The sequence below is a fragment of the Suricata suricatta genome, chromosome 9 (assembly GCF_006229205.1).
Source record: "Suricata suricatta isolate VVHF042 chromosome 9, meerkat_22Aug2017_6uvM2_HiC, whole genome shotgun sequence".
Classification (NCBI taxonomy): domain Eukaryota; kingdom Metazoa; phylum Chordata; class Mammalia; order Carnivora; family Herpestidae; genus Suricata; species Suricata suricatta.
In genome coordinates this window covers 17,460,531-17,473,805 of record NC_043708.1, presented here as the reverse complement: position 1 = coordinate 17,473,805, position 13,275 = coordinate 17,460,531, and the positions used below count along the sequence as shown (strand labels likewise).

The window sequence follows — 13,275 nt, the reverse complement described above, 5'->3', positions numbered from 1 at the left end:
TGAAATACATAATTCACATGTTCAGCATGCCCTCCAATTTTCTGTCTCAGCAGCCCTGGGACATCACTTTCTGGGAGCTGGTGAAGTTTTCCAGCTGGGCTGCAAAGTATCTTACCAGGATTGGCCTGAGTGTTTTCTGAGAGAAAATTAAATAAAAATATCCTAAGTTTATTTAACTATCTTAACTTTCCAAAATATGCATTTTTCTCATGTCATATATAATTTATTCTGAACCTCCAGGAGTCTTCTATACCAGATATCACCCCCTCTTTCAAAGCAGAACCCCGTCATGAGAATTCAGTATTCCTATTTAAAATAATACTTATCGACTGAGAAAGAATTAGAGCCCCATCAACTAATTCCCACTCCAGAAAAGATTCAAGACATATTTTGAACTGGGCATAAGAAGCTGTATTTGAGTCACCGGTATAGAAATATATCAACCTCACTTTTGCTAAATGATCCATTCAATAACTGTCAAGTTTTATTACTGTCATTCACATGAGGTGATTAGAGGCAGGTGAACACTCTATCTCCTCTTCCCAATAGCCTCGTTATCATGTGGTACATGAGCCTAGGCTACACTTGAGTAAGAAAAAGAAAAAGAAAAACCCAAATCTCAGAGGCTAAAATAATAAAGGCTTATGTCCTGTCCGTTGGAGGTTGACTAAAGGCTCTGACCTTGTCCTTGTTGTTCTCACTTGGAGACCCAGACTGACAGACAGCAACTAAAAGAACACTGCCAGAGGCCATGGCAGAGAGCAAAGAGAGTGGTCTTCTAGCTGCAATTAACTGCTAGGTCAAGAAGTCATTCTCACAGCTTACTAACCATGAACATCACAATGCAATGTCCCACGGAAGATGAAGAGCTAGAAGTATTTCAGTGAAAAACAGTAGTGACTGCCTCCGTATTTCACAATGAAAGCAAGTCTTCAAAAAATTTGTCAAACAGGCAAACATTTATTACCAATCAGGCATGAAATTAGTCATATGATCATTTTTTTAACTTTTTTTTTTTTTTTTGGTAATCCAGTCAGTCCTTTAGTTGAAAAACACTCCTGCATAGAGGAAGAACATAGAGCCAATGAGTCTCTAGACATGATCTAAAGGTACTAACCTGTTGAGCTAGCTGGATTCTCAAAGTGGTATGACCCAAATAATTATGGTGGCAGAGCTGATGACATATCTTAAACATTATTCATTTCATCAATTCTTGGCCAGCCATATACTAATTAACAAAATCTTTGTTGTAGGTTTCCATAAGGATCTTTGAAACTTTTGAATAGCCACTTCTGGCAGGGGATTTCTGTTTAGGGCACATCAAATACAAATTGACTTCTTGCTGCAAAACAAGTCACCTTAAAACTCAGGAAGGAAGGGGCAAGATGGTGGAGAAGTAGGAAGTTCTGTAATCTTCGCCGGCCCACAACTAAAACTCAGTAGGATACAACTAATCTGGTGTTTCTTATTCATTTATAGAGTCCAGCCAACCTCAGTAAGCTCCCCATTTATCTGTGGGTTGGCTCTGCTCCACAGGTCTGTCCTCTTTGTCTAGCAATAACAGACTGCCAGGAATGTCCTTCTCAGGCTATGGCAGAAGCGCAAAAACTCAACCAGAAACATGCAAGTTATCTTGAAACCTTGGTGCAGAATGGCACACGGTTATTTCCACCTCCTTCCCGGGGCCAAAGCAAGTGAAGACCAGAGTCAAAAGGTGGGGAAGTTCTTCCTAACCATGGTGGGAAGTTATCACAAAGTTACATACCTAAGTCATGGATCGGACAACAGGTGCAGAATAAGTACAGTCATTACTGCAATCTAGCAAATACCTCTGCCGAACAGATAAAAATTAAGTCACATACTCCTACATCACTTTGTTTGCATACTAATTTTTAAGTTTCAAAATCCCCACTGCCTTCAGTGGACTCAGATACATGCAGAACCCCGCCAACATGACTCCTAGCTAGCGTTTCTGACAATTACTGCTTTAGTAAAACTCAGTATTTTCTGATAGCTGTAAAAAGCGTTTGAGCAGAACAAAGGAAAGGAATTAGACCATCCTCCCAGTAACTTGAAACAGAATAAAGACTCAAGATAAAGGACTTAATTCTACAGCTATTTTGAGTTAAGATCAAAGACAGTCAATCCTCAGAATGTGAAACAAAAAGTGATATGCCTTTTTGTCCCTTTCATGTATAAAATTATACAGATGACTCACATTTGTTTGACCATACACCTGCAGTTCGGGCTTTGCAGAGTAGGTTAATAGGAAAAAAAAAATAGGTTCTCTGTGTGAGATATTTAAAAATAAGTGAGCTGGAATGATGCTATAGAATATATAAATTTCAGAAAGAATCTAAAGAGAATTTTAACTTTGCCTGATATCTGGTCAAATTGTCATTATAAAACCGTGCAAGTGGGGGATGGGGAGAGGGTTATGGGGAGTGACAAGGTGTTAAGTTCTCTTGAGCAGAGAGTCTCAGAATAAACTAGAATAATGAACACTAGTTATCTTGAAAACTGTAAGACATATCGTCATTTTCTCTGAATTTTATTAAGCAATTTTAAAGTTTATTGGCAGCAGATAAAAGCTGATATCACAACCTGGTCCGTGTTGGTTTCTGCCATGCAAAGGAGAACTAACAGTGATTTCGTACAGGAAGCATATGCCCTCTTAATTACACAAAGCATTAAGTTACTTACAGAAGAATCGGGAACCATATGGCCCATTAGAATCAGAAATCAGAAGGTAATGGAGAATAGGATTTCTGTGTTTTCTAGCTAAACAGAGATGTCATGCAGTAGAAGTTCTTTTCACAAACCAGGAACCAGGGCAGAATTTCATCTTTTTCATTTGGTTTATTCAACAGCTCTTTACATTATTCTAAGAATGGCTGTGGGAGAGCAACACCCACCTTGATTGTCTTGACCTAATTTGTCATATCTCTGGAATAGCACTTACTAGATTGCATCATGATGTCACTGTTTATTTACTCACAGAAGCCTGGCCTCTTCTAGGTCAAGGGCTCGGCTCTTACAGCTGGATTTATCCATTCTCACTCTTAGCAAATTCTTACTTAAGACTGAGTTATTGTTTCTGGTATCTCTAAGACTGCATGAAGTTTATCCCAAAGCTAATATTATATTACTATAGAGAAAGTTGACACTGTGTAAAAAGAAAAATTTATGAATATCATTCATTTTCTGTATATAGTAGATCCTGATGATGAAACATAATTGAATGACCAAAATGTATGTGCTGCTTTAGAAGGTAAAAATGGACCATGAAGCTTTAGTTTGAGGTTAATATCTGTACCAAGAGTGATTTTTAACACCTATTTTTCAAAAAGACTTTAATAAGTCATTTTCATTTCTAAGTTATGAGAAACATATTTACAGTACATTCTCAAGTGTGTAATGTCGGAACAAGTTTTGCTTTAGATTTTACAGCATCTATGTAGTTACGGTCCTTGGGAAGATGCAGCCACAAAAAAGAGGGTGAGCCTGATTCTGACCCTGAGTTTGTGGTGAAAAGGTAAAAGAGTTAAATTTGCTAGACTTCTATTTTGCTTTGCAAAGCATTTCAGATTGTAGGACAAGGTATGGGGAGCAAACCCATCATATTCCCCATCACATAAAAGCATTTCACTTCATTTTTTAACAGCATTCCATTAATACTATAAATAAAAAATAAGAAAATGAAAATCACTTTTTATTCTGTTATCTTATTTACAGTGCTTCTTGGAAAAACCAAATTTGGTCTAGTCCTGAAGCATCACAATGATATTTTCAAACAAAGAAAAGGACTTAAATAAGTATCACTAATCCTTTCAACAAATAAAAACCAAAATAGTTTAAAATGATCATTTTTCAAAGTTGTAAAATTAAGTAGTCTTTTAAATGTCAAAAATATGCCATCAGCTGTCTCACATAAAATAATCATGTGTGTATTAAATAAAAATTGGATATTGTTAAAAACATACTGAAATCTACAATTCTTTAAAATAGATGTATAATTTTATAAACTACCATATAATGAAAATACATGTTTGTACATGTGCAAAAATAGCATGTGTTTGCATGAGTGTGTGTGCGTGTGTGTACTATATATGTACAAGCAGATAATTCTTAAAATTCATATACTTTTGGAAGCAGTTTATAATAATTTCTATGCCTGTCCTCTCTTCACATGTTAAGATTCACTGAAAGGAAGACACGCAAATAAGTAATAATACAAAGATACCATTTTGTTAAAATGTGGGAATTTATTGAATACATTTTATGACTTTTGCCAAATGTGATCATAACACTTAGAGGTTCCATTCCACAAGATTTGGGGTCATGAAAAGAGTCTCTTCCAGGAGGACTGAGTTCCCAGGTTCACTGCTACACTAGCCACGGTCAAACAAGCCCAGAGGTCTCAAGATGCATGTTTGTGTTGCATTAACTATTGACTGGAGAATAAAAATATTAAAAGGCAGTATAAATCCATGGTGACTCCAAGCGTGGTCCCCATACTGGATAAATCTCAAGAAGCAGAACATTGGGGAAGACGGTAAAGAATTACAATGATGTACATGTGCAGAGAGTATTCTCAAAAATACTGAGTGGAAAATTCTCACTTTTATTTATTTTATTCTCAAATTTATTTTCTCAATCCTGAGGAAAAAAGAAAACCTTTGAAATTTAAGTAATTATAAGGCAAAAATAAAACCAGAGAAGCACAGAGTTGAAAGATAATATCATCTTTACCATACTAACATCTTACAGATGTTATTCTATTAATGAAAATGTATGTTGCACCAAGTTCTCCATAATGTGTTTGGAGCCCTATGTTATGTTTCTGATGTAACACATGATAGCCTATATTTCAGCTATGCCAAACTACAAGCAGATAATCAAATTAGTGCCCTTACTCCCATCTTTACACCTGCTGTGCCTAGAATTTTCTCCATAACTTCATACTCATATTTCAATCTCAGATCAAATGGTTCCATTTTCTGAAGCCCATTCAGGTTTCTTGGGACACAAGTTGCTACCCCTCATCACTCAATACCACACACTCCCTCTGCTATACCTCCTGTGACATGTAAAAGCCAAAATCTTCATACTTCTTACTATATTATAGGACTCTAAATATAAACACTTCATTAATCTTTGCATTTCCAATACCTAACACATAACAGGCCTTACGGAAGAAAATCTCATTAAGTAACATGCACATATTTGAGACTAAACCAACCAACTTATCATAGATGTAAAGTGTGTATCAAAGATATCAATGTTTTCAAATGTCATACTATTTTTAACAAATTAAATCAAAACAGTGTTGAAAATTTCCAACTCCATCTTAATACAAAACAGTATTTTTCAAAGGGAATTCATGTTTAAATTTGCATATAAGTAATATAATCAGCCTATTGCATTATGTCTTTATAAGATCATTTTAAAAGCTGGCACAATTTTTATCTTTCTAATACGAGGCACTAGCTTTACTCATCCTATAAACTCCCCAAGCATATAGTCCATGCCATAGAACTTTGTGTTTCAACATACTAACTCATTTATCTACAAACATAAACACCAATACATGCTTAAATATATTGATATTGATGATATACAAACTGGCAAGTATTCCCTCGTTTTTATGTAATATAAATAAGTATATGCTGTCCTCCTGTGTGGATGCCTTTGTCTTCTCTGGTTCAGTTAATCATCACAGAGTGACTGCTCCTTTTGCCTAATTCTTTTCTTAGCCCACTGCTTGAGAATATTTTACTTTTAGGTGAGGATTTAACCTGCCCCTTCCCAAGCAAACTTTCTCTTTCCAACCCTCAACTAGAATCAGTTAAACATCTCCAAGTCCGAGTTCCCACTGGACTTAATAAACGAGATGTACATCACACTGGATTATAATGGTTATCTCAAAATATGACTCCTTTCCTTGAAAAGGGCCATGTGGTCTTCATTTATATATTTACAGAGATTCACATAGTACTCTGCTCTTTGTAGATCTCAATAAATGTGTTTAATGAACTAATGAATGGATGATGTTAAAGACAAGCACACATATCACATCAGTGTGCTGTGGCCCTTTCAGTAACATCATCTGAATGTCTAAGCAGAAAACCTTGAGCAAAATTGAATGCATAACACTGCTTCAAAAACACTGTTTAATCACTGCACCCGAGTCTTATGTATAAGGGGAAGTAAGTCCTGTGAATACTGTATTAAATCAATAAATAAAAAATGATGAAAAAGCTACTTTTTTAAATTGACTACATAGTCTAAACCTTGATCTTTTTGAGAAAACCATGTTCCCATTAAAGTAAATATCATTGACATAATTAAAACTCAAAGATCAAAACTATATTCATGGTTATTATAGCATACATTTTTAGGATATAAATACTCTTCTTTGCATAATGTCCTACAGAAATTGTGAAGAAGTTTCACATTTGCATATCAGTTTGCAAGTCACCAGAAGGAACAGTTATAAAAAGAAATCTTTACCTATTGTAAGAGGGAAAAGAAAACTTATTGAAACCGTATTGTTTGGTAGAAACCAAGAAATAGTTGAATAAAAATGGTGTGTAGCCTCCTCTCAAATACACTTATTATTAAAAAAAGCTTACGTCTCAAGTTTCAAACACATGACCAGAAAACCAGAGGACTTAAGAACATATATATTTTTGTTGTTATACATCAATCAGTTTTTTATTTCTATGCTTTTTTTTTTTTTAATTTTCAGAGAGAGAGTGTGAGCAGGGGAGGGGCAGAAAGCCAGGAAGAGAAAATCCTAGGCAGGCTCCACGCTGTCAGCACAGAGCCCAGCATGGGGCTTGATCTCATGAACTGTGTGATTGTGACCTTAGCCAAAGTCAAGTTAGACACTTAACTGACTGAGCCACCCAGGCAGGCACCCCCAAACAGTTTTTTTTAGAGTCGTGAAACAAGGCACATAAAAACAGCCAAACACCTACTGTCTCACAACGTGCTGCTTTACCTGCGTGTTCTTGATATGACTTTGAGTTTGCGACCACCGGCTGAAACAGAACTTCTGTTTCATTTACACCCCGATGTGCCGACCCCCTCTGCTACAAACAACACGTTCAATTCCATGGAAAAAAGTGAGACCGCTTCTATTTTGTTCACAATGATTTAGTTGGAATTTTGCATTATATCTACTATATGATAAACATCCAAAAATAAGCCATTGAATGAATTAGCAAATACATAAATATGGTTAGTGGACCACTAGTTAGAAACCTACTTTATATATGAGACTTTGGAACACATTATAATAGTAACCATTTCTTTCCATAATGTACTATATCTATGTGTACTGTTCCATCTGTACCACACTGTCCACCTGACCAGTAAGGAATTTGTATGCGGTATGAAAGGAGAAGGAGAACAAGATAAGAGAACACAAAGAACAACAAAATCACCAACCACAATTTTAACAGTCAGCAAACAAAAACTAACTTACAAATTATTTTTGTTGATAAACTGTAGTGAAGACATGGTCACTTAGGTCAGTAGAATATAACTGGATTCTGAGGGGAGAGGGTGGTGAACACTATTTTTCAGTGCTCTACAGTTCAAGTGGCTCAGGCTCACCAATGTCTAGGAGGTCCATTATTTGGTGAAGAAACAGGAAGGAAACAATTCTCATTTGTGTTCTTTTAATATGAGCTTTAGCAACTGAAGTAAAATCCCAAAAGCACTTCAATACACATTTTCTCCTCTTGGTCTTAAAGTTATATATTAAGCAACATGTTCTTTACATAAGTTTTCTTTATTCATGTAAATCAGGTAAAATGGACGGACTACATTCTACCTCAATTCTAAACAGAATGGGTTCAAAGTGTATGAATACGTTTTTTAGGGCTCAGATTCTGAGACCGAAAAGTGGTTTGTTGACTTAATTATACAGCAATTACATACCAATCTTTATTCAATCCATCTTTAATAGTGTAGTTAAAAGCATAGTTTTAAAACACATACATTTTAATCTGCTGACATCTCATGACTGGAACGAGAAACAGTCTCTACAGCAAACACAGATATCTCCAAACTAGGGATTGTTTGCTCTTTTCTGTGTTTACAAATGCTTTGTTGGCAAATGTTGAACTTTTTATCGTAACGTTCCTGAATAATGCAGTGGCAAGATCGTATTTGAACTGTTTATCTGTGTTAAACTTTGCATTTTTCTCCTCATCAATTACAACCAGAAAGCCAACTTCTTAGATCTTCCTTGCCTCAGGACTTTCCATAAGGAAAATAGCAGAAACCACTTACAGCTTTCCCCTCCCTCTTGATACCTAAATTTGTTGAAAAGAATAATCCCTGATTTTAAGAGGAGAGGTTAACAGAAGGAAATGCTTTCAGAAATAAGAGAAAAAGAGGGAGATTTCCCTGGTATAGGCAGAGTACAGGATGCCTGCTGGTCTAAACTGGGGAGATACGTCCCCAAGTTCTGAAACCTCTGGTCACAGGGCTCTTTCAACAGCCTCAGAGAAGAATGGCGTCATGGTGCACATGGGGGCTAACCCCAAGCCTGAAACACCCAGCCCTGTGCAAATACCACGGAGAACAGCACAGACACTTCAAAACTAACGAACATGGGGAGAAAAATGGGCTAACACACTCTCAGCACAGACATTACTTTACATTATCAAGTTCAAGGTAAAATAAAAGATGGTTAAGTCTTAATATATCATAGTTTAAATTTAAGAAAACAATGCTACAGATCTTGGCTATCAAACTACAATGATGTATTATTTTGATATAATTAATCAAATTGTACCTATATAATACTATATTAGAAGAGAGTTTGCATATATATGTTTCATTAGACATGACACATCCTGACCAGATTAGGGACTATGTATATACAGAATAACCAATCCAGGCAACTTATTTTACTACCTCCTATTGATAAAAATAAATGAAGTCACTTGACCTTGAATCCATATGACCCATAGATAAAAGAATTATAAAATTTACTTTATTAGTGAACATGAAATATAAGTCAAATATGATCAGCATGCCTATTTTTCCTGTGTTTTGATTTAGGAAAATTCTAAATCTCTAAATTAATGATACTAGTCAATATACTCCTTTACCTCTGCAGGCTTTGAGTTTTTAAAAGGTGTGTAATGTTTTTTCAACATATATTTTAAGACGGATTGAGTTTTCATGCAAGACTCGTAGTAGGTACCTAATCAATATACACCGAAAGAATAAATTATACTGGCAATTACATTATCATTGTAAAATATTCAAATACTTTGTAAATATGAAAATTTCCCTTTATTCTCCTCAGATGAAAGCATTGTTGAGTTAATGCTCTTTTTTTTAAATTTTTTTAATGTTTATTTATTTTTGAAAGAGAGAGAGCACAAGCAGGGTAGGGGAAGAGAGAAAGGGAGACATGAAATTCGAAGCAGGCTCCGGGCTCTGAGCTGTCAGCACAGAGCCCGGTGCAGGAATCACACCCATGAACCATGAGATCATGACCTGAGCCGAAGTCAGACACTCAACCAACTGAGCCACCCAGGTGCCCCAACCTCACTTCTCCTTTACAGTCATTCCCATGCTTTTGCACAAACATGTATATGTTTATATAAACATATTTTTACCTAAATGAGCTCAAACTACCTATATTTCTATAACTTGCTGTTATGGGTTGAATTGTGTCCCCAGAAAATATGCTGAAGTCCTAACCTCTAGTGTCTGTGAATGTTCACTTTCTGCAGAAATAGAGTTTTTAAATGTAATCAAGTTAAAATGAGGTCACTAGGGTGGGCATTCATTCGATGTGAGTGGTGAAGAAATAAAAGACACAGAGTCACGCAGAGAAAATGCCAAGTGATGACAGAGGCAAGCCAGAGATTGCTGGTGCTATCAGAAGGTAGGAAGAGGCAAGGAAGGGTCCTTCCCTGGCGTCTTTGGAACAAGGCCCTGAAAATATACTGTCTTGGACTTCTGGTCTTCAGAACTGTGAGAAAATAGATTTAATGTTGTTTTAAGCTACCTAATTGTGATAATTTGTCATGGAAATCCTAGGAAATCTGTTTTTTTTTTCACAAATAGTAATATTTAGACATCACTTCTAGTTTCCATATGTATACAGTTACTCCCTGTTTTGTTTTACAATTGTACTTATTTCAACATGTCTTTAACACCATTTTTTTTTTTACTCAAAGCTAGTAAATGGCCAACATTTTTATGGTTTCTTTGTGAGCATATTTCATAATTTAAAGAAAGTATGTTTGAACATCAAACTTTGCAGACGTGCATCAAAACTCCCAATTCCCATAAATGTAAACATAGCCAAACATGTGCTCCCAGACATTCATTTCAATAATGTTGTGAACTTACTTACAGTATGTGGATTTATTTTCCCCTTGACATTTAAAACGTGAGATCAGCCTATCACTGGTAGCTTATTTGTGGATAGAAATAATTCTCTCTCTCCACTTATATGTTTGTTAAACTGTGACACACAGGCCCTAACGTTAACCACTGAACAAATTTCCATAAAACGAACACAGATATATGATGAGAACACAGATGAAGAATGGGTACATTATCAGCACTCCTGGAACTATTCTCGTTTCCCTTCAGCCATGACCAACAGCTGCTCCAAATTTGTGTTTTTTATCTGTTGCAAACCAAGACTGCTTGGTAATTAAGTCTCATTTCAACCTCAGTGTTTCCAAGACCTCTAACCACTAGTCCACCAACCCCAACCGCTGCTCAATTCTCCTGCTCATTTCCTGCCATTTGCCACCTCCCACTCCGTGCTCCTGCCACACTGAGCCGCCGCAATCCCAGAAACCCACGATGCCCCCTCATGCCCCCTGAATCATTGTTTTTCTCATTCTTTGTGTCTTAAATGCCCCTCCCTACCCTCTGCTGTCCCTTTTCCCCTGGCCAGCTTGTCCAGCGTCACTTCCTCCAGACTTTTTCCTATTCCTTTCCCGATGCTGTATCGGGGTCCCCTTCTAAGTCCTTCACAGCACAATTCTCTTTATCAGCCAGCATTGTAGCACTCACCACACTTCCAGGAAATTTCCTGGATCCTTCTGTTGACTGCTCCCGCTGGCAAAAAGGACCACTAGGATGCCCTGTGGACCCAGAAAAGCCAAGGTTAGTGTATTGCAGTAAGAGAGAATACGTCTTTCTGCCTCAACTCGTATGTCAGAAGGGGAGGTTAGGGGGCTCCTGGATGGCTCAGTCCGTTACGCACTGGACTCCAGCTGAGGTCTAGGTCATGATCTCAGTTTGTGAGCTCCAGCCACCCTGCCTCAGGCTCTGCAATGGCAGCACAGAGCCTGCCTGGGATTCTCTCTGCCCCTCCTGCTCTCTCTCTCTCTCAAATTAAATAAACTTCAAAAAAAGAAGGGGGAGATCAGGAGCAGATATCTATGAGGTCTTGGAATCTGGGCGCCAATTTGTTTAAGGCACATCTTTCAAGCATGGGGACTAACTGGGATTGAACGTTTGTGACACAATAGTTTATGACTGGTGGATATTATGGAGGGCGGTGAGGACCTTGTCACAAGCCTTAAAATATAGTTGTTTGATAACAAATAACAACCTATGATCCTGAGATGCAGGCTTATTTGCTCAGGAGAGTACTCGCTTGGTCAAATACACTAGGTTTCAGATAAGTACTGAAGCAAAGATAAAGTTCTGTGCCGCATGCACTCAGTGCTAGGGGGCTGGTCATGCCCACCTGAGTCGCCAGGTCACCAGGTTACAGGACGTCCAGGAACGGCGCGACCGCCCACGAAGACGCCAGCACCATGCAAGGGTGGTTTTCGGTCTCCTCCGCCGCCTGGCGTCTGCAACACTCTGCCCTCCGCCCCCTACTCTTGAAGGGTCAGACTCTCCCGCAAGATTCCGCGAGCTTTCTCTCTTCTCGCGAGGTTTCACGTGACTTGCCGGGACTAAAATCAGTTTTTCCGGTTTCCTCTCTCACTGTCGGTCCTCCAGGCAGCTTGCCCTGGAATAGTTCCGTGAGATTGGAATGTGTCAGCAGTTCAGCTGCGGTTGACTTCTGTCTTATTGAACCAAGTGACTGGTAAGTGTGTGTACATTACCACTTAATACTGGGTACTGTTGTCACTGGAAAGCTTGGTTACGTTCAGGATTATCATGACAACAATCCAAAATCCAGGAGCTATTACTGTCTGGCTTTATGGTGGTGGCATCGCCAGGTAACATAGCTAAGTGGCAGAGCCTATGTTCCAGCCAGCTTCCAGGATCCATGCGCTTTCTGTTCTGGTCTTTTGGGGTTTGTTTGGTTGTCTTCTAAGATAAAATAGCCAAGGGGTGCCTCGTGGCTTAGTAGGTTAATCATCGGATTTTTGTTTTGGGCTGAGATCATGATCTCATGGTTTGTGGGATGGAGCCCTGCATGGGGCTCTGCACTGACAGCCCAGAGCCTGCTTGGGATTCTCTCTTTCCCTCTCTCTCTCTGCCCCTCCGCCCCCTCTCTTTAAAAAAAAAAAAAAAATATATATATATATATATATATATATATATATATATATGTGTGTGTGTGTGTGTGTGTGTGTGTGTATTTGCATTATGTAAATATATATATGTATGCATTGCCAAAACTTTGACCTCTGTTGACCTCAGGATGTATTTGGGGTTTAAAACCCACACACACTATACAGGATACCTGGGTGGCTCAGTTGGTGGAGCTTCCAATTTCAGCTCAGGTTACCATCTCCCAGTCTGTGGGTTTGAGCCCCAAGGTGGGCTCTCTGCTGACAGCTCAGAGCCTGGAGTCTGTTTCTGTTTCTGTGCCCACCTTTCTTTCTGACCCTCTCCCACTCATGTTCTGTCTCTCTCTCTCAAAAACAAACTTTTAAAAAAACAAACACACACACACTATAAATAGTTCCAATGAAGAATTACTTACACAAAGTAATTTTTTTCCTTCTTATATCAGAATACTCAGAGAGAGCCAACTTCAAGAATACCGGGCATACAGCACAGGCTTACAAGTTGGTTCCACAGAAAATTTTTGTATAAGCAAGACAAGAAAGATGCTGTTTCTTTCTCATCACCTGAACATATCTACTCAAGCCACTTGTTTTTTTTTTTTTTTTTAACTCATCTGTGTCCAGAAGCACTATCGTGTTTGTTGGCCACCGTTCTCATTCAATTTGTACCCAAAAAGTCCAGAAATAACTCAGAACTAGAAAGTGGCTGGAGTGCTAAGGCCGACCAGGGCCCTTGCTACAAGAT

At 38.0% G+C, this 13,275-nt stretch overlaps 1 long non-coding RNA gene across 1 annotated transcript in view; it reads right to left on the bottom strand.

Annotated features, from left to right (window-relative positions):
• LOC115301843 overlaps positions 1–11,973 on the bottom strand; it is a 33,759-nt gene extending 21,786 nt beyond the window's left edge. The window contains exons 1-2 of the long non-coding RNA XR_003913319.1: positions 11,750–11,973; positions 11,068–11,138 (exon numbers count right to left, since the gene is read on the bottom strand). This is a non-coding gene — a long non-coding RNA (uncharacterized LOC115301843). The remainder of the gene's footprint in view (positions 1–11,067; positions 11,139–11,749) is intronic.
• Between the last annotated feature and the right edge of the window lie 1,302 nt (positions 11,974–13,275).